The sequence below is a fragment of the Zalophus californianus genome, chromosome 17 (assembly GCF_009762305.2).
Source record: "Zalophus californianus isolate mZalCal1 chromosome 17, mZalCal1.pri.v2, whole genome shotgun sequence".
Classification (NCBI taxonomy): Eukaryota; Metazoa; Chordata; class Mammalia; order Carnivora; family Otariidae; genus Zalophus; species Zalophus californianus.
This window is the reverse complement of record NC_045611.1, coordinates 17,647,956-17,670,516: the sequence shown is the minus strand read 5'-3', so window position 1 is coordinate 17,670,516 and position 22,561 is coordinate 17,647,956. Positions and strand designations below refer to the sequence as shown.

General features: G+C 45.5%; 2 protein-coding genes across 2 annotated transcripts in view; one reads left to right on the top strand and one right to left on the bottom strand.

The window, feature by feature from the left end:
* Positions 1-8,424, bottom strand: part of SMPD3 (sphingomyelin phosphodiesterase 3) — an 82,119-nt gene extending 73,695 nt beyond the window's left edge. Inside the window, exon 1 of the mRNA XM_027618857.2 lies at positions 8,316-8,424. The gene's annotated coding sequence lies outside the window, so the exon portion shown is untranslated. The remainder of the gene's footprint in view (positions 1-8,315) is intronic.
* A 475-nt stretch (positions 8,425-8,899) lies between these two features.
* ZFP90 (ZFP90 zinc finger protein) overlaps positions 8,900-22,561 on the top strand; it is a 94,673-nt gene continuing 81,011 nt past the window's right edge. Inside the window, exons 1-2 of the mRNA XM_027618865.2 lie at positions 8,900-9,126; positions 15,786-15,943. The gene's annotated coding sequence lies outside the window, so the exon portion shown is untranslated. The remainder of the gene's footprint in view (positions 9,127-15,785; positions 15,944-22,561) is intronic.

Genomic DNA, 22,561 nt, shown 5'->3' with positions numbered 1-22,561 from the left:
TGGAGAGTCTCATAAAAAAATTCTCTATTAACCAAAAGTTCCCTATTAAAGAACATCTGAAATTCCATTTCATGCAAGTCACCGTTTTTTAAGCATCTACTATGTATGAGGTGTTTTATTTGCATTATCTAATTTAGTCCTCACCACAACCTGCAAGAGAGGTGGTGCTAGCTCCATTTTATAGAGGAGAAAACTGACAGTTTTTTTTTTAAGATTTGATTTTTAAGTAATCTCTATACCCAAAGTGGGGCTTGAACCCACAACCCTGAGATCAAGAGTCACTCCACCAACTGAGCCAACCAGGTGCCACGACTGTCTTGATCAAGGCCAATGGATGGCAGAGTGGCTTTGACCTCACATACGCCTAACTCTTTTTTTTTTTTAAGATTTTATTTATTTATTAGAGATCGAGTGAGGGAGAAACAGCATGAGAGGGGAGAGAGTCAGAGGGAGAAGCAGGCTCCCCACTGAGCTGGGAGCCCGATGTGGGACTCGATCCCAGGACTCCGGGATCATGACCTGAGCCGAAGGCAGTTGCTTAACCAACTGAGCCACCCAGGCGCCCCATACGCCTAACTCCTACCCGAGATCTTTCTCCTAGAGCATAAGGCTTATATTTCCCTGAGAAATCTTGGAGTCAAAGAGACTTAGAGCTCTTGGGTCATCTGTTATAAGTATACTTTGATCATCTTCTTCCTCAACTTATTTAGCAGGGGTCAAGACCTGTGCATAATGCAGTTAGCTAATTTGTTTATCCATTGTATGCTTATTTAAATGGCTTGAAATCTTTCCTCAATATCATTATCTGCCAGAAAATTGGGGCCACATCAAGGTAGTTCATGAGCTTATACTGAGCAAGTATTTTCAATCATGTTTTAACTAGTAGTAAATCTTTTCCTTCATTTATCTGAAAATTGTCTGCTTGTTCTCCTTCCTGTAGCCCCTGTCTTGTAAGATTCTATAAGCCCCTTCTGATAGTAACAATAGCTAATATTAAGAGGCTTGATTAAGGCAGGTTGGCTATGGCAGTTGGCTAAAGCTATGGATCCCAGCCAGACAGACCTGAATCTGAATCTCAGCTTCACCACCAATGTGTGGCCTCGGGCAAGTGCTTTAACCTTTCTGAGCCTCATTTTTCTTATCTGGGGCAATAAAATCTACTTTCCCTGGGCTGTTATGTACCAGCCACTGTTCTAAGTAATTTGACTCAATCAAGGAAGCAGGCTCTGTTATTATCCTCATTTTACAGGTGAGGAAATGGAAGCACAGAGATCGATCAACTTGTCCAAGGTCACACAGCCCAAGTGGTAGAGATAGTATTCATCTCAGGCTGACTGATTATAGAACCTACTTTGCTAAATGCCTTAGTTTGTAAAGAACATTTCCTCCTAAGTGAAAGCACTCTAGAACAGTGTTATTCAGTAGAAATATGAGGTATAAATGCAAGCCACATATATAATTATAAATTTTCTAGTAGACACATTAAAAAAGTAAAAAGAAACAAGTGAAATTAATTTTAATATATTTTATTTAGCCCAATATATCCAAAATATTATTTCAACCTATAATATTCACATTAATGAGCTATTTTATATTCTTTTTTCATACTAATTTTTCAGGGTGTATATTTTATACTTACAGTGTATCTCAATTTGGACTAGCCACATTTCGAGTGCTCAGTAGCCACATGTGGCTTGGACAACATGGATATAAATGGGCACTCTTTTCGTATTTCATCTATGATTTGTTTCTATTTCAACTTTAAGTTTTGCGTTAAGATTAGATCCAAGAAGCCTATGTTAATGAAAACGTGCCCTTTGGATAATTTGGTGAGTAGAGCAGTAGTTTAGTACAGTGGAGAGAAGAAGCTTGAGGAATTACTAAAACCTGGATTCTAATCCTCATTTTTGCCACTACCAGGGCTGTGTATGGCCAGTGGCAACCCTCAATTTCCCTCAGCCTCTTTCCTCATGTTAAAAAAGAGATGACAGTTTATGATTATTAAGGTTCTTTCCATTTCTAAAAACTCTTTCTGCTCGTCAGGGGTTCTGCATCTGTTTCCACTTTCCATTCAAGATTCCTATGTGACAGAGCTTATTCCAAGTTGGACTACATTTGCTATGTCCAGCTCTGTGCCTGGCACATTGCAGACACAAGAATATTTGTTGAATGAATGAAAATCCTGTTCTTCTTTGATGGATCCCTGTCTTTCCCAGTTTTTGCCAAAATAACTATAGCAGCCTTAGCAATCAATTACACTTTTATTTCCATTCTCACACTGGCATAAAATCTTGATGATCTAAGTTTTCTGAAGGGTCAAAGCCAGAATTAAAAACCATTTCCTGATCCTGTTAGCAAAGGAGATGGTGCTCAGCTGTAGGCATGGCTTCCTAGAGACCCCCACAAATGGCTTTCCTCTTAATACATGCTGTTCCAATGTTGAGGAGAGTTAATTAATGACTCTAAATAAGAAAACAATCAAATCTGTCTGCGGTCATGAGTCAGAGCAGACCCAGATGGGGAGCCAGGTCCTTGGCCTCCAAGTGCCCTCGGAAAAAGCAATAGCAGCCTTGCTCTGTGCATTGGAGTCCTGCAAAGCCCCAGCCTAGGAGGGGAGGAATTACTCAGAATGGACTGGACACCCAGCCTGATGCGAGGCATTTTCTTTTTTTAAAAGATTTTTTTATTCATTTATTTGACACAGAGAGAGCAAGAGAGACAGAGAGCAAGTACAAGCAGGGGGAGCAGCAGGCAGAGGGAGAAGCAGGCTCCAGACAGAGCAGGGAGCCCGATGAGGGGCTCGATCCCAGGACTCTGGGATCATGACCTGAGCCAAAGGCAGACGCTTAACCGACTGAGCCACCTAGGTGCCCCTGTGAGGCATTTTCTTAAAAGGTGAGCCCCCCCATCTTTGTGTTGTGCAGACTGAGATCGAGAGAGGAGAAGAAGCAAGGTCTATTCCTCTCTGCTCTCTTTAGATACCTAAACAACCCCACTACTGAATGGGGAGTTCTCAGGCACAGGCCTCTTGGCAGAACCAGAGGACATGTGGCCTGAAGCACATCAAGCCACAAACCTGCCTACCTTCAGGAGTCCTGAAGGCACATATGAAGGCAGAACAGTGGTTATGATGACATGAGGGCAGGAATATGATAGTTCCCTGAGATTAGCTGCAGCTCACAACAATGAAAACTTTTATTTTGGTGTTAGAGATTTTGCTGTAGAAACGTGAGAGTGGGAATAATAGGGGAAAGGAGCCTCTTAACAATATCCAAGTGTCCTCAGCATTGTAACAGGACCGTAGCTAGTAAAGATAAGCCCTATTTCTTTGGCTCTACATGTACTCTTTGAAATAATATCAGCCTCCTCATTGTTCCCTCATTCTTGCAGATTATTAAAAATAAATTTTGCTGCCATCCAGGCTTGGCTTCTTGTGAAATTGTTCCACTCTGGAAAGAAAACCCTGGGACGCTGGCCATGAGGGTCATTATACTCCCCTTTCTCCTCCTTGGTAATCAAGTATAGGTATCCTTCTGTCAGGATAATATGTAAGGTATTGTGGTAATATCCTTGATGCATTTGAAAGGACTCTTTGAGGCTTATGTCTGAATATTTGTTGGTCCCCAATCCATTCCTCTAAAATTTGGCTAGAATCTCAGATAGGACAGTTCAAAACTTCAATTTTGCTTCTCCAATAGCAGTAGGAAAAAATCGTGCTAAGAGGAGGCTCTGGAGTTTAAGAGATCCAGGTGGGAATCTAACCTGTTCCTTCTGATCTCTGTAATCATGGGCAAGCCCCTTTCCTCTCAAAGCTTCATTTCCTCATCTTGAAAGTGGAAACACCACCACCACCTACCTCATAGGTCTGTGAGGATTAAATACATTCTCACATGTGAAAAGCCTGACTCAGAAATTTCCTCTTATTATTAGCTTGTAATTCTTTAAATAGGGTTTGCCAATGGGTTTGTTTGAAGCGATGCAGTACAAGCCTCTATAGCTCTGTTTCCTCCTATTTCTTTCTGTGATGAGCTTTGGGGAAATCCTCACAGAGGCCGTGGTCTTCAGAGCTTGCTTCTACTCCATGCCCTAAATCCTGCCTTCCCACTAGTGGGGTTGAAGCCAGTGCTCCAGAACCTTGGACAGCTCCTCTCCTTTGTGACGGCAGGAAAGGAACAGGAGGGATTTGGGGAATTTTCCCAGAAAGGCTGCATTAGTGCTTGGATTTAGGAATCCCAAGGGCTTCATTCCCACTCCCAGCATGCATGCTACTTGCCTGCATCCTCAGATTCTTCAACATGACCAGCTCTCCTGGAAAAATTCTGAGGAGCATCTCCTCAGAAACCTGTTAACTACACCCATAAGATTTACTAAACCTTCACCCCCTTTCCTTCTCTCCTGTGAACTCCAAGGATTTTTTTTGAGCCCAAGAACAGAAACACCACCCACATCTTCCTGTATCTGCTGATATTTAATTTGTTTGGCTTCTGTACAAGGATTAAACATTCTTGATTAACTTCAAGTGAAAGTAATGTATGAGCATGAAGAAAGGTTTTACAAGACAAAGAGATTCAGGTATGAATTAAAAGAAACAAAATAATGTTATTGCCTGAAGGTGATGTTAAGCACCATTCTCTAATCAGAATAAGCAGGTGGTTCAATTTATGAGATAATTTAGCTTTTCACTCTCTAATGCAGAACACAACACACATATGCAGTCACCTTCTGAACAGGCAAGGAAGAGATTAAGTCCTATTTTTACTTTATGATACTGAGTCACATAGTTCAATGCAAATCACATGGATGCCAAAGTAAGAACAATACCAGGTATTTAAATACCTCCTTTCGTTTGAGGAGCTCTAAAGATTTTGTGGCTGTGTGAAACCCCTTCAGAGCAATTCTGGGAGAAGAGACACACGTCACCAGATGAGGATTTAAGACAGAGCATGTTTCATCCATCTCCCCTACTCCAATCAGTAGGTTTTGAAGAACCAGGGTTTGCCAGTTCTTTGCACTTAGTAATAGCCTCGAGTTTTGCATTTTCTGGGCCATGTTGTCAACCAGTGAAAGAAGGCTTATCTTTGAAAATATGTTATTGAGTAATAATGAGGAAGAGAGGAAGATAAAGTGTAATAAGAAAGGGGGGTGGGAACATAGTGGGAGAGGAAGAGATAAGAAAGATGCCTAAAACACCCTGAGCTTGGTAAGCATTTTCCACACACTTTCCTCTTAAGCAGATTTAATGTCCACCCCTGGACAGAAACTTGGGCAAAAGCATTTTGGCCCTCTTTAAATACTTCCCCCTTTAAAAAAAAAAGATTTTATTTATTTATTTGACAGAGTGAGAGAGCACAAGCAGGGGGAGCAGCAGAGGGAAAAGGAGAAGCAGGCTCCCGCTAATCAGTGAGCCCGATGTGGGGTTCGATCCCAGGACCCTGGGATCATGACCTGAGCTGAAGGCAGATGCTTAATCAACTGAGACACCCAGGTGTCCCTTTAAATATTTCTATATGGGCAAGGACAGTGGCAGTTCCACTGCTTGAACTAGTTTGAAGGAACTGCCATCAAGAACATCAACCTAGGACTCCAAGGGCAGACAGGGAGCCCCCAAATAAAAGGGTTTGTGGTTTTTACCTAACAATGCCCACACCCACCCTGAACCTCCACACTACGGGGGGGTGTTAGTTGCAAAATTACTACTTTTCCCAGTAGAGGTCGCTGTGGGTACTGGCAGTGGATACTCGTGGAGACTGGACCAGGCAGGGCTGGGCTGGATGGTGGCTCCACTGTCTGGTAACTGCTCTTCCTGTGGTTCCACTGACAATGGTCTAGCCCCTCATCCTATGGGAAAGGGGTTTCTGGTGGGGATTATCTCAAAGCCACACAATACCTTTGCTATAAAAATACTATGAAATTGAGGTCACTTTCTGGGAATAGGCATGTCTGGGAGGGCTGTCCTTACCCTCTAGGGGCATCCACTCAGAGTGGTATCTCTGTGTCTCACTCATGCCCTGTGAGTATACCTTGTATTACTGAGAGGCCACCTGCCACCAGCAACCCCAGACCTATGGCTCTACCAGACATGAAGGCCAAATGGACAAAATTTGCCTTGCCACAAAATCTTGCACCCACATCATAAGGGACTGTGCTGATGAGTGCCCCGAGCCCCACCTGGAAGCCCACGTGGAGGAGTGGGGTGGAATTCTGGGCCCCAGGGCAGCCCATTACAGCAGGATAAGGTTTCTGAAGGATGGGAAGGGCAGGGCAATGGTAATGGATATTAGGGTCAGACCTGAGACCCCAGAAAGACTGAAGAGGGCTCCACATACTTGTGAGGTCCCATCTTCTAGGCCACACCCAAGCATGCAGGTTAGGCCCAAGGCAGCCTGAAGCTACCTTCACCCTGAGGGCACCCACTGGGATCCTAGGTTATTACGATGGCTTTAGAGTGGAAGGGGCTCCCACCCTGCCCCCACCACCAACATCTAAGGCCAGCAATAAGTGGCTCCTCTTCTCACAGGCTCACACAGCCAGATTCACAAGCTCACCGTGACACACACATGCACACGAGCACACGCTGGTACATTCACCCAGTCATACACGTTCACACACTCTGACCCACATCCTCACCCATGCAAACACACGGTGACACAAACACACTCAAACCCTAGAATCAAACTTGACCTAACATGGTTGATGGGGCGTGGGGACACCATCCAGTCAGGATGCCCCTCCAGACCCTGCCCACTTAGGTCTCCTGAATCTTGGTACCCTCCCCTCCAGGCGGAGCACCCCTCCCCGGCCTGTCCGTGTCCTCGTGGTCACAGGTCTTGAATGTCCCCCAGAAGGGACCCTGATTACCATCGCTCACAGGGCATCCTGGGGTGCTGGGCCGGCGTAGGGGGTGGTGTGCCGGAAAGAAGGGTGCGGGGCATAGTACCCAGCCAGGGCGCAGCCGCCTCCTCCCTCGGGATTTTCCATCCCGGCTCGCGCAGGCCCGAGAGGAGCGAGCGCGCTTTGTCTCCCGCCCGGCTCCTGGCATGTTTCCGCGGAAGCTCTCTGCGCCGCGCCCGGAGCCCCCCCTTCCCTGGCCGCGCCCCCCGCCCAGCGGGTGGCGCAGGCCCGTCAGTGCAGCGACCGCCGCTTTGTCCTACCGAAGATGCTTGGGCCGAGCGCAAAAGCACGGTTCCCGAAGCCGCCGCCGAGCGCCCTGGAAGCAGGTTTCGGTAGCCGGATCTGGGGCGCTCCCCGCGTGAAGCTTAGCAGCCTCAAAGGTCTGGAGGCTCAGGGGACATCTGCCCCGAGCTTCGGAGTGCTAGAGAAGGGACCCACCCCGTCCCGCCCGCACGTGCCCATCAGCGTCTGGCTCCCTGCCGCGGTGCAGGAGCCGGGTCGCCAGGCGGGGCGGGACGGGGCGGGGCAGGGAGGGTCCTCTCGACTTTTGGCCCCTGGCCTGGATCCAGGTAGAGAGGGCCTATGGGGTAAGGCTCAGAGAGGGAGAGGTCGGGAGGATTCCCTCCACCCCTCTTACTTTCCCCCACCGCACATCCACACCCAGGCCACTCGGACCGTAGGCAAGGGGCCCTGAGCATGGAGAACCCCCGAGAATCCGTCAGTGCCTTCCAGTGCCGGCGACTTCAAGCACGGTGGGGAGGGGTCTCCCGGCCTTAACTCCTCACATCCCAACCCCCCCCTCAATAACCTAGGCGGGTCCAAGTGGGAGGGGGAAGAGTCCCCTGTCTCCATCCCCATCCCGTTTTCCTTCTTTACAAAAACCTAGGCTTCAGGAAAGGGGTGGGCACGGAAAGGATCTTTCTGACATCCCAAACAGGCCTTCCTCAATAAGCCCAGGATGGTCTGAGCGGTGGAGGAGTCCCCTGGTCTCATCCATCACACCCAGACTTCCTTTGTAACCTCAAGCAGTACAGGTGTTATGGGGAAGGGTCTCCCTACCTCTGAACCTTTCATCCCATAACAGTCCCTCCCATCTTCAATAATCCAAGCAGCCTCGTTTTCAGGGATGGGGGTGGGGGAAATCTCCAAGCTCCCCAACGCCCTCTCAGTAGAGATGGGGGGTCCCTCCAGCCCTTGCCCCTCACACTCTCACACTGCCCCTCCACCATAAAACAAAAACTAACCCAAGCTGCTCTGACTTCAGGTGCCGGGCCACAGGGAGGCCCTCGAGGAGTCAGTCAGCAGCTCTCCGGGACAGATGGTCTTGAGGGCGGTGAGGAGAGGTCCCATTAACTCCCCAGGCCCCCTCATTTCTCAGTTCATCCCCGGCCCCATAAAACAAAAGCGAACCCAGCAGCACCGACCTCAAAGAGGAGCGAGGGCTGTCGGCGCTCCGCAGCGCAACCAGCTCTTCCGGGCTCCTCACTGCCCCGGCTTTCCCGCGGTGGCTCTCGCGGTGGCGGCTGTGGCGGCGGCGGCGGCGGCTGTGGCGGCGGCGGCGGCGGCGGCGGCCGTGGTGGCGGCGGCGGCGGCGGCGGCGGCGGCGACCGCTGCTCTCGCGTTCGGAGCCTCCCTCGGACTCAGCACCTGGAGCTGCGAACAGCTCCGCGCCTCATTCCGCTGACTCCGCCTTCCCTGCGCCGCCGTAGCCAATGGCGATCCTGGCCCCACCCAGGAGGCCGCCCATTGGGGGCGCCTTCTCCGCTCTCTTCGGGCGGGCGGGCTGGTTTCTCCGGCTCTCGGTCAAGACCGCATCCCCCAGAGACTGCCGGAGTTTTTCCACAGCCTTCTGGAACTGGTAGTCCTTTAAGAACGCGGAGGGGGCTAATGCCGCGGGGTGGGGTGGGGGTGTAACCAAAGGTGGACTGCATTTCCCAGGATGCATGAAGAAACCGAGGCGCTGAGGAGGGCGGGAGGACTGTTTCCATAGCAAAGGCAGCTGGTTGGGGATGGCTGACAGAGAAATGGGGCAGGCCGCGGGACCCTCGGACTGTGCGTGACTTCGGGCACCCTCTTGGGAGGGCGTTTCGATTTTTTTTTCTCCTCGATACCCACCACGGGACTCTGGGCCTCAGTTTTCCCATCTGAGAAGAAGGGCGTGGATCCGTCCCCCTGCCCACAGTCCGCGGTGATGGAGCAAACCGAGGTCGAGTCGCTTTGGTTTGCCCAACAAAGGTGAGAGAGGACGGAGGAGACCTGTGGCTTCAGAGTGTGGCCTTCTGAACTTTATCCCTTTATATTTGTCTCGATTTATCATACAGGAGCGCTTTACTTTTGGTCATATCTCTTGAGCCGTCACAAGGAGGCCTTCTCATCCGGTCTTCCGCTCCCGGACTCTTGGCCTCCTTACGCCACCCCTGATACGGCGACATTTCCCCCACAGTAGCCAGAGGGCGCTACTCAGGCTTCCCAATGCCTATGGAATTAAGCCCACGCTCCTCTCAACAGTGCTCTAAAAGCCCTTCTAAATCTGGTGACCACCTTGTTCTTGCAACACTCTGAACTTCTTTGGTAGCTGGGAAGCCTTAACCATCCGTTTTCTCTCGCTCTGGTGGTTCCTTACACCCTTGCACTCGACTCACCCTTCACACTCTTCAAGCCCCAGTCAGCTTACGTTGCCTCAACCGTGAAGCCTTCCCAGATGCCCGGCTCCATATTAGGTACCCCACCTTGTGTGTGAGCCGCGCCCTCTACTACCCCTGTTCTACTTGCGTGTTTATGTGTCCATCTTCCACATTAGATTGTAAGATCCACAGAACAGGGGTCATGTCTATATTATTAATACTTATAGTCCAGTGCCTAGTGTCTGGCACATAGTAGGTACTGCCTAGATATTTGTTGAGTTGAACAGGAATTGAAAATGAATTGAACAGTAATTGAATTTTACGCACACCTCCATGCTATTAATTCCCTAAGGTTGCACATTTCCCATTGCTGAAAGCATTCAACTAGAGGGATGCCACCCTAGTGAGGAAATGTTTATGTCATTCATACAGTGGCTTTAGGAGCCCTTACAATCCTATGATGCTAGGGATTGATAGATTCATGCCAATCATTACTTGGAAGTCTTGTCAATTCTCCCCTAAATGTCATCAGTTCTTCATGTTCCTCTATTTCTAGCTGTTTGCCCTTCTCCTTTCTGTGCCTAAATTCCCTACCTCCCACTCCCTTTCTGGGAAAGATCTTCTGCCCCTGTCAGTTATAAGTAATGACAGTGTGAGATCTCTGCCCTTCTTTCAGTTCTCTGCTCAGCATCATAGGGCCCCAGTGGTGATGTCCCACCTTGCTAGTTAATGTTTTGTTTTTATTTTTGTTTTTTCTGGATCTTTTTACACTCAGGGCTCTGGTGTTGGCCAGATGGTCCAATTAATCCCACACATGCTTCATATGTCACCCCATCCAGACTTTTGGGTGTATTTCAGCTAAAGCATTCTTGGGAGAATGCCTTAATATATGAGTATAATTAATTCATGGCCAAAGAAATTCCCAGGGGGACAATTACCCTGAACCTGATTCAAACCAAAAAGACAGATCCTGAGGAAAAGAAACCCTGTCATCCTTAAGTTGATGACGTCCATGGAGGGAAGACTAGGATGGGGGGATGAGTAAAATGGATTGCATTTGGGGAAGAACTAACAGGAACTCTAAGAGGCATGGCACAGGGGCTTTGGTCCAGGCTAAACCATGAGGGAAGGCCACTAGAGCTGGGTAAACAGATGAGGCCTCATTACTGAAGGTGGGAAAACTATCAGGAGACAGGGGGAAATGGGATTTGTGCTGACACAGAGTGTCTAATTCTGTGGATGCAGTGAGAGTAGAGGTTCTTGGAAAACAGGTGGGGGAAGACTAGACCACAGGGTGGGCATCGACAGAACATTGGCAGAGTATCAACAGAAGGCTAGCAAAGAAGACTGCCTAGAGCCACAGTTGAAACTCTGAAGGTCAGCTTAGCACTTAAGGAGTAATGCTAGTTTTCAGGAAATTTTTGCAAATAGTGAAAAAGCCAGGGTACCATTCTTCCAGAAAGCAGGAACTAAAATAACGTTGGTCCAGCCAAGTACAGTAAGGAAGGCTGGGTTCTAATTCTGACTTTGCCTGTGATTAGATGTGTGATCCTGGGTTGGACCTGATTCTTCATTTGTAAAATACTCTTTATTGGTGTTAGGGAGCAGCTAATAAGATAGAGGTGTGGGAATCCAAACCCATTTACTAGCTGTGTGACCTTGCACAAACTACATTACCAGATCTACAGTTTCCTTATTTGACAATGTTGTAATAGATAAGTGAAGTTCTTTATGTAAAGCACTTCACAAATATTAGGCACTTTAACAAATGTTCTTCATCTTGGATTATCAGAAGTTGGTTTGACTGTGAGTAAACAGGGCATGAGGTAATGTCCTGGGTAGTCCGGGTTCAAATTTCCATTCTCTTATTAGTTGTATGATTTTGGTCAGTCATATGATTAGTGTATTTGTTTCGTCATTTTTTAAAGGGTGGCTTTAGAGCAGAGAAGTCTCAGAGAATGGAATTCTAGCTGATTGGAAGCTAGAGTTATAAAGGATTTCAGGGTAACGTTGAGCTAGCTTCCTACCTTGTTAAAGGGGAAAGAAAGGTCTCAGTGAAGTTCCATAGGTCTTCTCATTAAGTAATGAGGGGATTAACCAAAATGTTGAATCTCAGAGGTGGGGTTGGAGTGATTAACCAGGGCTGGGTGTTGAAGAGCCTAGTATACTAGGCTAGTATACGATAGCTTTATTCTAAAGATAATGAAGGTTTTTAAGGAGACATGCATTTTGAAAAGGTCTAGGGCCCATGTGGAGAATGGACGGAAGATGAGGCTAGGATGTAGTTTAGAAGCTGCTGTGGTGACCCAGCACAGCAGCTATGAAGATAGAAAAGAGAGAGCAGATCTGAGACATATTAAGGAGGTAAATATTCAAAGAACTTTGTGAGTGATGAGCTGAGGGCACAGAGGAGAGGAGAGTGGTGAGTAAGGGTGCCCAGGTGTCTGTCTTGGGAAACTTGGTGGATGGATGGTGGTATTTTCCCCTGAGGTGAAGAGCAGTTAAGGAGCAGGTGGGTTTGAGGTGAGTGGGAGACATCCAGGTGAGATGTCCAGTAGGGTGATTTGGAACTTGGCTTGGGAGAATGCCTTAATATATGGTAATTAATGGCCAGAGAAGAAATAACCAGAGGGACTATTACCCTAAAACTAATGAAGACCAAACAACAGATCCTGAGAGCCTGTCGTCCTTGAGAGATGTGATCCAGAAAAAGAATCTTAAGTTATCAAGTTATGAGCATATACATCATGATCGAAGCCATGGGAATGGATGAAATTCTTCACTAGAGAGGGTCAACGAGAAAACCAAAAATCCCTTGGGAAATACCAGTGTAGCTAACTCTTGGGAATGGTTTTGAAGGGGAGGAGGGAGAAAACCAGAAAGGATGTAGAGTTGAGAGACAATTTTGTTTTAAGTTGGGAGAGATTAAGGACATTAAAAAATGCTGATGGGGAAAAGCCAGTAGAGGGGTAGATGAGGATAAAGGAAAGGGAAGGGTTAAAGAATAGAGTAAGGTCAGCAAGGGGCTTACCAACAATAGTAAGAAGTCCAATAGCATTGGTGAACAATTTCAACATAAAATGTGAAGTGCATTGTTAGGTTGTTGAGAGAGAGAGAAAAATGGAGAGAAAGAAAAAAAGCCCACAATAAGTTCTTGTTTGTGTTTTATATAGTATTTTTTTCTCATAATTTACCCACATAGGAGGTGGTGGGGTTCAGAGTCAGTCTCAGGCAGGAGGAGGGCCCACTTTTCCTTTAATTTGGGAAGGGCAAAAGGAAGGAGGAGTTGGAGATGCAGGTGGGTTGGTCGGTCAGTAGGTAGATAGTTGGGAGGTGGGCTCAGGAAATGGAGGCAGTTCATACGCAACGGCCATTACTTCTTATGTGATGTCAAAGACAAGGCTACCTTCTCAGCGTGAGGAAATGGGATGGAATGGAAAGCTTGGAAAAAGGATTGAAAACATCCAAGATAGCTGCTGTGGAAAAGAGGAGGGAAAGCTAATAGCAACCCATGGGCCCTGCAGAGCACTGGTGAGGGCCTGCTGAGGTTGGAGGCAATGGGTTTGTGGGGGAAACTAATTTGTAGGGTTGTAGGCTTTCTTCAGCATCCTATCAGCCCTGAGATAGGCACGGAGAAGGCTATTGGTGAGGCTTATCCAGGTCTTGGCTTTGCTGGAAAGCAAGAAAGCAGGGAAGTTGGAGATGTTGAGAGGTAGAAGTGCTGGTCCACCAAGAGGAAGGTGGTGAACCAGGATAGAGGGGCAGATGAGAGGGGTGGGGTTCTCAGTGTAGTGAGAAGATAGATGTGATGGGTGGGAGGGAAGAGCAGGGAGGGCAGGCAGAGCTGATTAGAGGTAGAGGAACTCTAGTCAAGGGCACTGGCAGGGTGGCTGGAGTGGACAGAGGATTGTCATGGGAAAGCACTGAAAGGCAATTTTGTTGGTCATCAGCAGGTCTCCTAGAAAGATGGATGCTTTGAAGGAGAGAGGAACTCCAGTAGCCCTGTGTCAAACTGTGTAGTGAGTGGGAAGTTAACAGATGGTAAGGAAGAGGGATAGGGTGCAGAGACCTCTGACATGAGTGTCACAGAAATCAAGATGTTGGGGAGCTAAGAAGAAGCCCTCTTACCCTCATAAGAGCCCTGAGCTTTCTTATACACATTCGTAGAAGTATCATCTCAACATCATCTACACATGATCAGTTTTATCCATACCTAAAATGCAGAATGTCTAGGAATAAACTTAATGAAACCAAAAAACAATTCCAGATTTCATGGTGAAGTTGTATCAACCAAGTTCAATGTAGTGATTCCTGCAATTTATATTTTGGTAGAGTTTGTAGATTTGAGTATGTGCATATCAACTAGAAAATGTGTTTAAGAATTTTGCAAATTTCATTTCTTAGCAACGATTTGTTTTCTCAGTTTAGAACATAAATTAGAGAACTTGTGTTGATTTTTTTTTCAAATGTAGAGCTTAGAGCTTAATTCATGCCTTTGAAATGCCATGAAATTGAAACGCAGCCATTTTCCTTTCTGCATCCTTGAAAAGGATTACAAAGATTTTATTAGCTTTTTGGATAATCTTGCCAGCACACACAGACTTTCACAAGGGTCTCCTATCAGTAATGTTGGGTTGTGAATGATGCTTTAGGAGTGTTGTATGTGAGCTATGTAAGACAAGTCAAATAAGCAGCCAACTTTAGGATTTTCCAAACAGCAGCTCAGTTTACAATTATGGGAGTTGGTATAGCATATGAAATGTGCACCTAAGTGTTAATTGAGAAACATGATCTTCATAATTTTTAAAGGAAAAAATGACAAAATCAGTTAATTGTATTGAGTAATCTTTGCTTAAAAAAACCCAATGTTGGGACACCTGGGTGGATCAGTCAGTTAAGTGTCTGCCTTTGGCTCAGGTCATGATCCCAGGGTCCTGGGATTGAGTCCTGCATCGGGCTCCTTGTTTGGCGGGGAGCCTGCTTCTCCCTCTGCCTGCCGCTCCCCCTGCCTGTGCTCTCTTTCTCTCTGACAAACAAATAAATAAATAAATCTTAAAAAAAAAAGAATAACACATCATCCCTAGTATGTAATATAATCCTAACATCTTTTTATTTTTCCACATTATAGTCTACATGTAGGACACACGTATATATATATATATATATATATATATAGTTTTTCATATCTTTCACATTCTGGAAATCATAGTTTTAGATGTAACTTTGAGTTCTGCTTTTTTTTTTAACATAACATAATAAGCATTTTCTCTTGCTAAGATTGAATTCATTTTTCAGTTGTTCATTCACTCATTCATTCAACAAATATCTAATGAGCTGTTTTTGTGTTCCAGACAGAACTGGATCTATAGTGGTAAACAGGATGCAGGACTTGCTGTCAAGGAGCAAAGATTCTTTATAAACACCATCTGTAATGACTGCCCAATATGCCATCAAAACCATACTATACTTAATCTCCTCCCTATTTAAGGCTTACTGTTTATTATTAATAATGATGTAATGAATATTTCCAAGTTTATAGCAGTTATCCTTTAAATTATTCCTTAAGGTAAATTCCTAAGTGAACAGTTATTGAATTGAAGGATTAAAAATAATTTTGGTGTTTTGATACTCTTTGCCACATTGATTTCCAAAAAAGTGGTACCCATTTTACCCAGTCACCAGGATGAATGTTCCAGCTTTATCACAGCCTCTCCAGCATTAGACATTTCTTTCTGTTTTGCCTAACGTAAAGTATAAAATGATTCTTCTTTTTATTTTTGCATATAATTGATATCTAGTAAAAGTGCCCATCTATCTTTCTTTTCTTTTCTTCTTTCTTTCTTTCTTTCTTTCTTTCTTTCTTTCTTTCTTTCTTTCTTTCTTTCTTTCTTTCTTTCTTTCTTTCTTTCTTTCCTTTCTTTCTTTCTTTCTTTCTTTCTTTCTTTCTTTCTTTCTTTCTTTCTTTCTTTCTTTCTTTCTCTCTCTCTCTCTCTCTCTCTCTCTCTCTCTCTTTCTTTCTCTCTCTTCCTGTCATTGGTTAATTCACTAGGTCCCTAGGAGGCTCTTGGAGGGCCATTGTCCTATCTTGTGGATCATGCCTGATGTTTAGCACACATTGGAGGCTCATAGCATCTTAGAGTTGCAAGGGATTGCATTCATCATGTAGTTCGACTAGAATTTTTGGTAGATGGCTCTCCAGCCTCTGTTTGCATATCCCTGGCAATTGGAGACTTCACAACCTAATGGGGAAGTCTATCTTGTTTTTGCCAGGCTCTACGGTTGTTGAGGTGGCAACGGGTCCCAATGGCTCCCTCGTGACCCCAGTTCTGTCCATGAAGCAGAGCCCACACGCCAGATGTTCCAGAACCTCTCTACCTTGGCTGCCCATCTCTGCAAATATGTGGCCAGATTAGAATGTTCAATCCCAGGTAAGTCTGGCAGGCCCAGGGGCCAAGGCACTGTTACACCCTTAAGTCTCTGCAGTGGTATGTCATCAGCCTCTTCACCTGGTTCATATGAAGTTTAAAGACCTACTTTAAGTGACCTGTAGCCAAACCTAGTTCCTTACCTCACACTTCTATGGTTGATCTTTTAAACTTGAAAACAAGACTTTGCTTTTCTCCCTATTTTATATCAATATATTGGGAGAGAAGCTGCCTGGGTCATACTCCTGCTGTCTAAAATTGGGATAATAAGAGTCATTCTGACAATTTTATGTGTTGATGTGATGATTGAGTATAATGCAAAGTTGGACATTTGTCACTCATTTTGGTTGCCGGGCAGCTGAGTCTCCTTCCTATGCTTGAGATAGAGCCATCTTCCTTTACAGCTAGGGCATGAGCATCTGCTTGAGGCTCAGGCTCCTCCAGTCAGACAAGCCCCCTCCTCATGCCACACCTCACCAATTTTGAATTGGAAGCCAGTAACGGCAAAGGAGTAGGGTCTGCTCTGTAACCTTTTTAGTGATTTGATGGGTACAATCTCAGTTTCCAGCGACAGCAGTTTTCCTGCCACACCCAGGATGAGGGTGTCTGTGGTGTAGGTGGCAGGGATGGAATTCCAGACTCAGTGGTCATAATGATGTCTTCTTAGACTACTGTTGAATTGGGGTTTAGGGCATTGTTTCTGACTGTGTGCTTCTAAGTCTGATTTTCTTCCCTCTTGGTGATTTTGTCAGCTACTCACTATCTTTTAATTTATGTCCTTTACTGTGCACGTCAGCTAAAGTTAGTAACTTTTGCTTACAACTAAAAATCCTAACCTATACATTCAGGATATGAAAAGTGTATTGGAAAGTGCTAAGCACCACACACCTGCAAGATATTATTGTTTGGGATTTTGATTCTTAAGTAGTGAGTGTGAGGGGAGTGGGGAAGGTAGGCCTGAACTCTGTACCTGCTGAGAGTTCAGATTGGTCTAGGCATGCCTGGAAATTTGGCCAGTGGGAGGGTATGATGGCAGGAACTTGTGGGCTAGACCTTGGCTCAACAGTTAAAGGCTGACCGCTGACCCTGAGGCAGTTGTTATGGGGATGGAAGCTGCCAGAGGGCCTGCCTGCTGGACACACATCAAGTAGACGGGCTGCTTGCTTTCTCCTACCCTTGGACCGTTACCAATAGCCAGGGCCAGAAGGTGGAGCTAGCCTGTAAAGCAGGTCTCTTGGGGTTGTGCAGCTGCCCTTGGGGTGTCCTCACTGGGGTGGAAGAAGAAACCTGTTTGGATATGCTCCCCACCCCTGGAATCACAAGAAGGATTTGAGCACATACTACCTTTCGGCTGCCCTTCATCCCACTGAGCTATAGCTTGGCTTTCCAGCCCAGCCTGGCTGTGCCTCCCAAGTCCTGCCTTGCATGCTGCCATCTGAGTTTATCAGTCCTGGTGTCCCAGAGTGGGGTTGAGGCTGGCACGGCTGCTGTAGTCAGACCCTTGGGAGCTTTGTGACATTGAGATTAGCTTCCTTGGGGACTTTCTGTCTTGAGCTCCAGATGACCCCCAAATCCGCCCTGTTGGGTGTGTGGGTGGGGGATGGTGCTCCTGCCTTAGGGCATTCCCTGATCCGAGTGTACAGTGAACACTGGTGCTAGCCTGATCTCTGCCTTTGCCCAGTACCCTGGTGCACCTCCAGCAAGGACGGAGATCATCATGTGTTAAGATCAGTCAGGAGTCATGTACTATGCCTGGGCTATGGTCGTATCCGAAATGGGGTAGCACTGAGCATTGTTCAGAGGAATCCTCATGGGGAGCTGTAGGTTCTATCCCTGCTATAGCTACTGATTTTGTGATGTTAAAATCACAACTACCTATTTTAATCTTGCCAAATATGACTATATATAATATTTTGATATAAAAACAAATAAAATAAAATCCACTACAAAAACAGAATAGAAAGAAGTTCTTAAACTTTATCATCTGATCTACATAGGCTTTCAGTGCCTAAGTTATTCTGTGTCAGGTAGTACCCTGGCACTTTGCATACTTTCTCTTACTAATCTTCATCATAATCCCATGAGCTAGGTACCATTTTAATTCCCATTTTACAGATAAGGAAACTGAGGCCCACAGAGGTTATAGGACTAGCCCAAGGTCACACAGCCAGGAAGTGAGAGAGCTGGGGTAGCCATCTACTCTCAGAACCTGAGAACTGCCCTTCCCTCAGTCGATTCCACTGTGGAACATCTCTGGCTATTAAAATGTTTTCCCAGGCCGCCTGGGTGGCTCAGTCGATAAGTGTCTGCCTTTGGCTCAGGTCATGATCCCAGGGTCCGGGGATCGAGCCCCGCATCAGGCTCCCTGCTCAGCAGGAAGCCTGCTTCTCCCTTTCCCACTCCCCCTGCTTTTGTTCCCTCTCTCGCTGTGTCTCTCTCTGTCAAATAAATAAATAAAATCTTAAAAAAAAAGAAAGAAAGAAAGAGTTTTCCCTCACATGGAACTAAAAATCTGCTTTTCCCTAAGTTAGGACCATTTCTGTTTCTGCTTATGCCAGTAGCCCACCATGGCAACTCCTGGTCTCCCAATCTTTTAGCTCAGTTCTCTACTCTAGTCATACCTGAGGGCACTTCAGCTCCTTTTTCAGGGAACATCTGAACCATTTTGTATCAGCTAACTCCTTAAGACAGTCACTGTAGGAAGGTTATGACTGGGAAGCTCTCCAATTTTCTGGTCACTTTGACTCCAAAAATACTGGCATGCAGTCTTTCCCACTCCTGGCAAGGTCATGGCAAGAAATAATGAACCTAGCCACAAGCTTTAGAAAGGATTTGGTAGAAAGTTCTTCTCTAAGAAAATGGCAGGAAAACAGTCAAAACAGTAGAAATAGTATCAATACTGTGCTAAGGATTGTATTGCTGCATGGGAGTCTTCTGTCCCCCTGACTGGAAGGCAGGCTTCATGAGGATGGGAATTTTTGCTAGTTTTGTTTCCTGTTGTATCCCCAGTGCCTAGAACTGTGCCTGGAGCATAGTAAATATTCAAATATTTGTTAAATGAATTACTAGTACAGTTCTACCCCTGGTGTCACTTCCTCAGGTTACTAAGTTGTTTTAGAGAATAATGTGATCTCCCAAGCCCATGGCTTTGAATTTCTTTTTCCATTACATCACCAGCAATTTTTCTAGTGTTGTTGTGATTTTGATTCATAAGAAGATAACTTTAGCCATATGTAAAGTACATTGGGTAAATAACCCTACTTCAAAAACAATTTCATGGGGCGCGTGGGTGGCTCAGTTGGTTAAGCAACTGCCTTTGGCTCAGGTCATGATCCCGGGGTCCTGGGATAGGGTCCCACATCGGGCTCCCTGCTCAGCAGGGAGCCTGCTTCTCCCTCTCCCTCTGCCTGCCCCTCCCCCTGCTTGTGCTCTCTCTCATTGTCAAATAAATAAATAAAATCTTTAAAAAAAAATTTCCTTTAAAAAAAAAACAAAAACAATTTCATTTGTTCTTGTAAACCTAAGGGTAAACTGGAAATTGGTTCAGCTTGGTAAAGGGCAATATGCAGGAATTATTGGATTTCTAATCTTCCATCTTTTGGAAAAACATTGTGTGGCTTTCTGTCTTGAATGTTGAACTTGAATTCAGAAAGTGAAATCATTAAGAAAGAGCTAAATGAGAGGATTGGCAGTCCTTACATTTTTCTCATTGTTACACAAATAATACATGCTCACTGTTAAAAATGAAAACATATGGGTAAGCAAAATGATGAACATAGAAAGCACTTACAGTTCTATCCCTCAGAAGTGATCACCGTTACCGTTTCTTTGTTTATATCAAATACTGAAATCAGTTAACATGGCTATTGGTTCAGGGAAGGGGCTACATTTTTCTGATTAGGAGATCTGGTTCCCAGCCCAGGTTAATCTGTGCTAAGAGCAGCAACAGATGTGAGTCCAGCAAGACACAGTTAACAAATGGATAGGGTCACCCCCAGGTCACATCCTAGAATCTGACCTTAGAAGGTGACCTGAGAAGTAGGAGAAGGCTAGAATAGGAGGGAGTAAGAAAACAACTTTGACCTGGTTGAACATCCCAGATGTGAAAAATTTCACAAAGTTTTCCTAGAAACAGGAGTGTCTTTTCCTGAGAATTGAAGATAATCTTGGGAGAGTCCGCCTTGGGGTGACTTGAAAGTCAGAAAGACAGATTGTGCAAGCAAGGCTCTGGGGGGACGATGAGGGTGCTGAGCATGAGGACTCAATGTGTAATTGTTTGGTTTGTCTTCTGGACCAGTTTTCTTCTATACTGATTTGCTAGGGAGGGGCCCTGTCACTTCTGGTTTATGACTCACTGCAGGAAAAGGTGGAGATGTGTGAATCAGACCTGAGGGCAGGTCCTTGGGCATGTTAGCATCTTCAAGCTGCCCTTGGGATCCCTAGGAGGTCTGGGGCATGGACCAAATGGCTTATATTTTTCTTTAAATTTTTTTTTACAAATTTTGCATTCTCTTCCATTATATTTGTCTTAGTATTAAAATAATATTTTAAATATCTTTAAATGAAGTTGATGTTCCGGTGTTAGGTATACAGGCACTTTGTGTAAATGTTAGTTGAATGAATGAATGTTGTTCACCTTGACATCCAGAATGCTCTTGCTCAGGTTGTGGCAAGTCTGAAAAGGCATGAGGGGACTCCTGGGCGGAGAGGTAAAGAAATTAATACTCTACTGGGTACCACCCATATGCCAGATAAGGTGCCAGGTATTTTACCTACAGAGTCTCAGTTTAATCCTCATGACCTTCCAAGAAACCCTAAATTATAGGCAAATAATTGGAGCATCAGAGAAATTAGATAGCTTTCTTAAGGTTTGGAATCTAGCAAAACCAAGATGAAAATCCTGGTGTGTCTGGCTGGGCCTCTGCTCTCTCCATACACCATGCAGCCCCCCCTGAAGCTAGTTTACCCATCAATTTCTTAGAGATTTCATGGGGAATGTGGCCCACTGCTCTGTCCTGGGGGCATGAAAGAAGCTCCCATGTTCTGTGTTCCGGGATGTACTGAGGGCTGGAAGAGCAGGGGTCACAGGACTTGACTGTGGGCAGAAGGCGGCAGTATCTCTGGGAGACTGGAGCACATCTCCTCATTCCTGAACAAGCCAAGTGGGAGTACACTGAAATGTTCCATGAGGAGAAGGGCTTACTTGCTATGTTATTCCAGGATAACAACCATTCAGGGTGGTGGTTGGCATTTTTAGCTCATTTAATCTTTTGAACTTTGTTCCTACTTTGTTATGGCTCAGGTTCAAGTTTCACTGTCTCCACTCAGCCATGAGTTGCGTGTCCCTGGTTGAGGGATCCATCATGGCTTTGTGGAACTCTCCAAAAGCACAAATTACAAGGTTCCAGATTATTCACAGATGTCCAGGGGTGGTTGTTAACATGATTATTCAGTGAGGGCATTGTGGTCCCTGAAGCTGATGTGGCCATTTCACCTTCCAGGAAAGGGAGAGCCCATGGTGTCTTTCTTCTCCTTAGGTTAAGCTCATGGATGGCACCCTCTGCTCTTTCTTCCAAAACTCCTTCCCTAAGGCACAGGGCAGGCAAGTATGTGTCAGGTGGATAGGGCACTTGAGCCCTGAGAGCTGGATTCCTTAAGACAATTATAGGTGGTTGAGAGAAAGTAAATACAGTGTGAACCCACTGTATACAGATTAGAGAAGGAGCTGGAAGACATGTTCTTGCATATTAACTAGCCTCCAGGTCTCCTTTTGCCTATCTGTAGTTCTAAATTTTTCTGGCATTAATGAGCATTATTTTCCTTATAAGAAAAAAAAGGAACTAGAAACAAATCCTATTGTTGGATATTTAAGGAATTCTGACTTATTATCAGTATAAACAGTGCAGAGCAGGAATAACTAGCTGAAAATGAGTTAAAATTTATAAAGCACAAAAAGTAGACCCTATCTCTAAATTCCGAAAAATGGGTAAAATTGCTTAAAGATGTTTAAGGGTGATAAAACTTCTGCATTGCTCCGCAGCATGGTTTCTATTCAAAAAGCAATGACTAGACATAATAGTGTCCATCCCACTTATCCAATAATAGTTTATCAAGTTGGCCAAATTACTGCATTTTAGAAACTTATAAACTTATCTTTCTAAGCACCTTGGACACCAGTCACCTGCACAGGGGTGGGAAGTAAAGACAAGAATCTCATCCCCGGGGCACCTGGGTGGCTCAGTCATTAAGCATCTGCCTTCAGCTCAGGTCATGATCCCAGGGTCCTGGGATCGAGCCCCGCATCGGGCTCCCTGCTCAGCGGGAAGCCTGCTTCTCCCTCTCCCACTCGCCCTGCTGTGTTCCCTCTCTCACTGTCTCTCTCTCTGTCAAATAAATAAATAAAATCTTAAAAAAAAAAAAATCTCATCCCGATGTTACCTCTGAGTTTGTGGGGGTGGTCATAAGGCCAAAAGATGTGGGCTGGCAAGGTTATGTTCCCAGAGAGGCATTTGACTCTGGTCGCTGGAGCAGAAGCAAGGTGGGGTGTGGATTGTTACTTCAGTGTTGAAAACATCAACTCCAGTCGTTTGGATGGCTTTTCTATTTACTATCTTTTAAGTT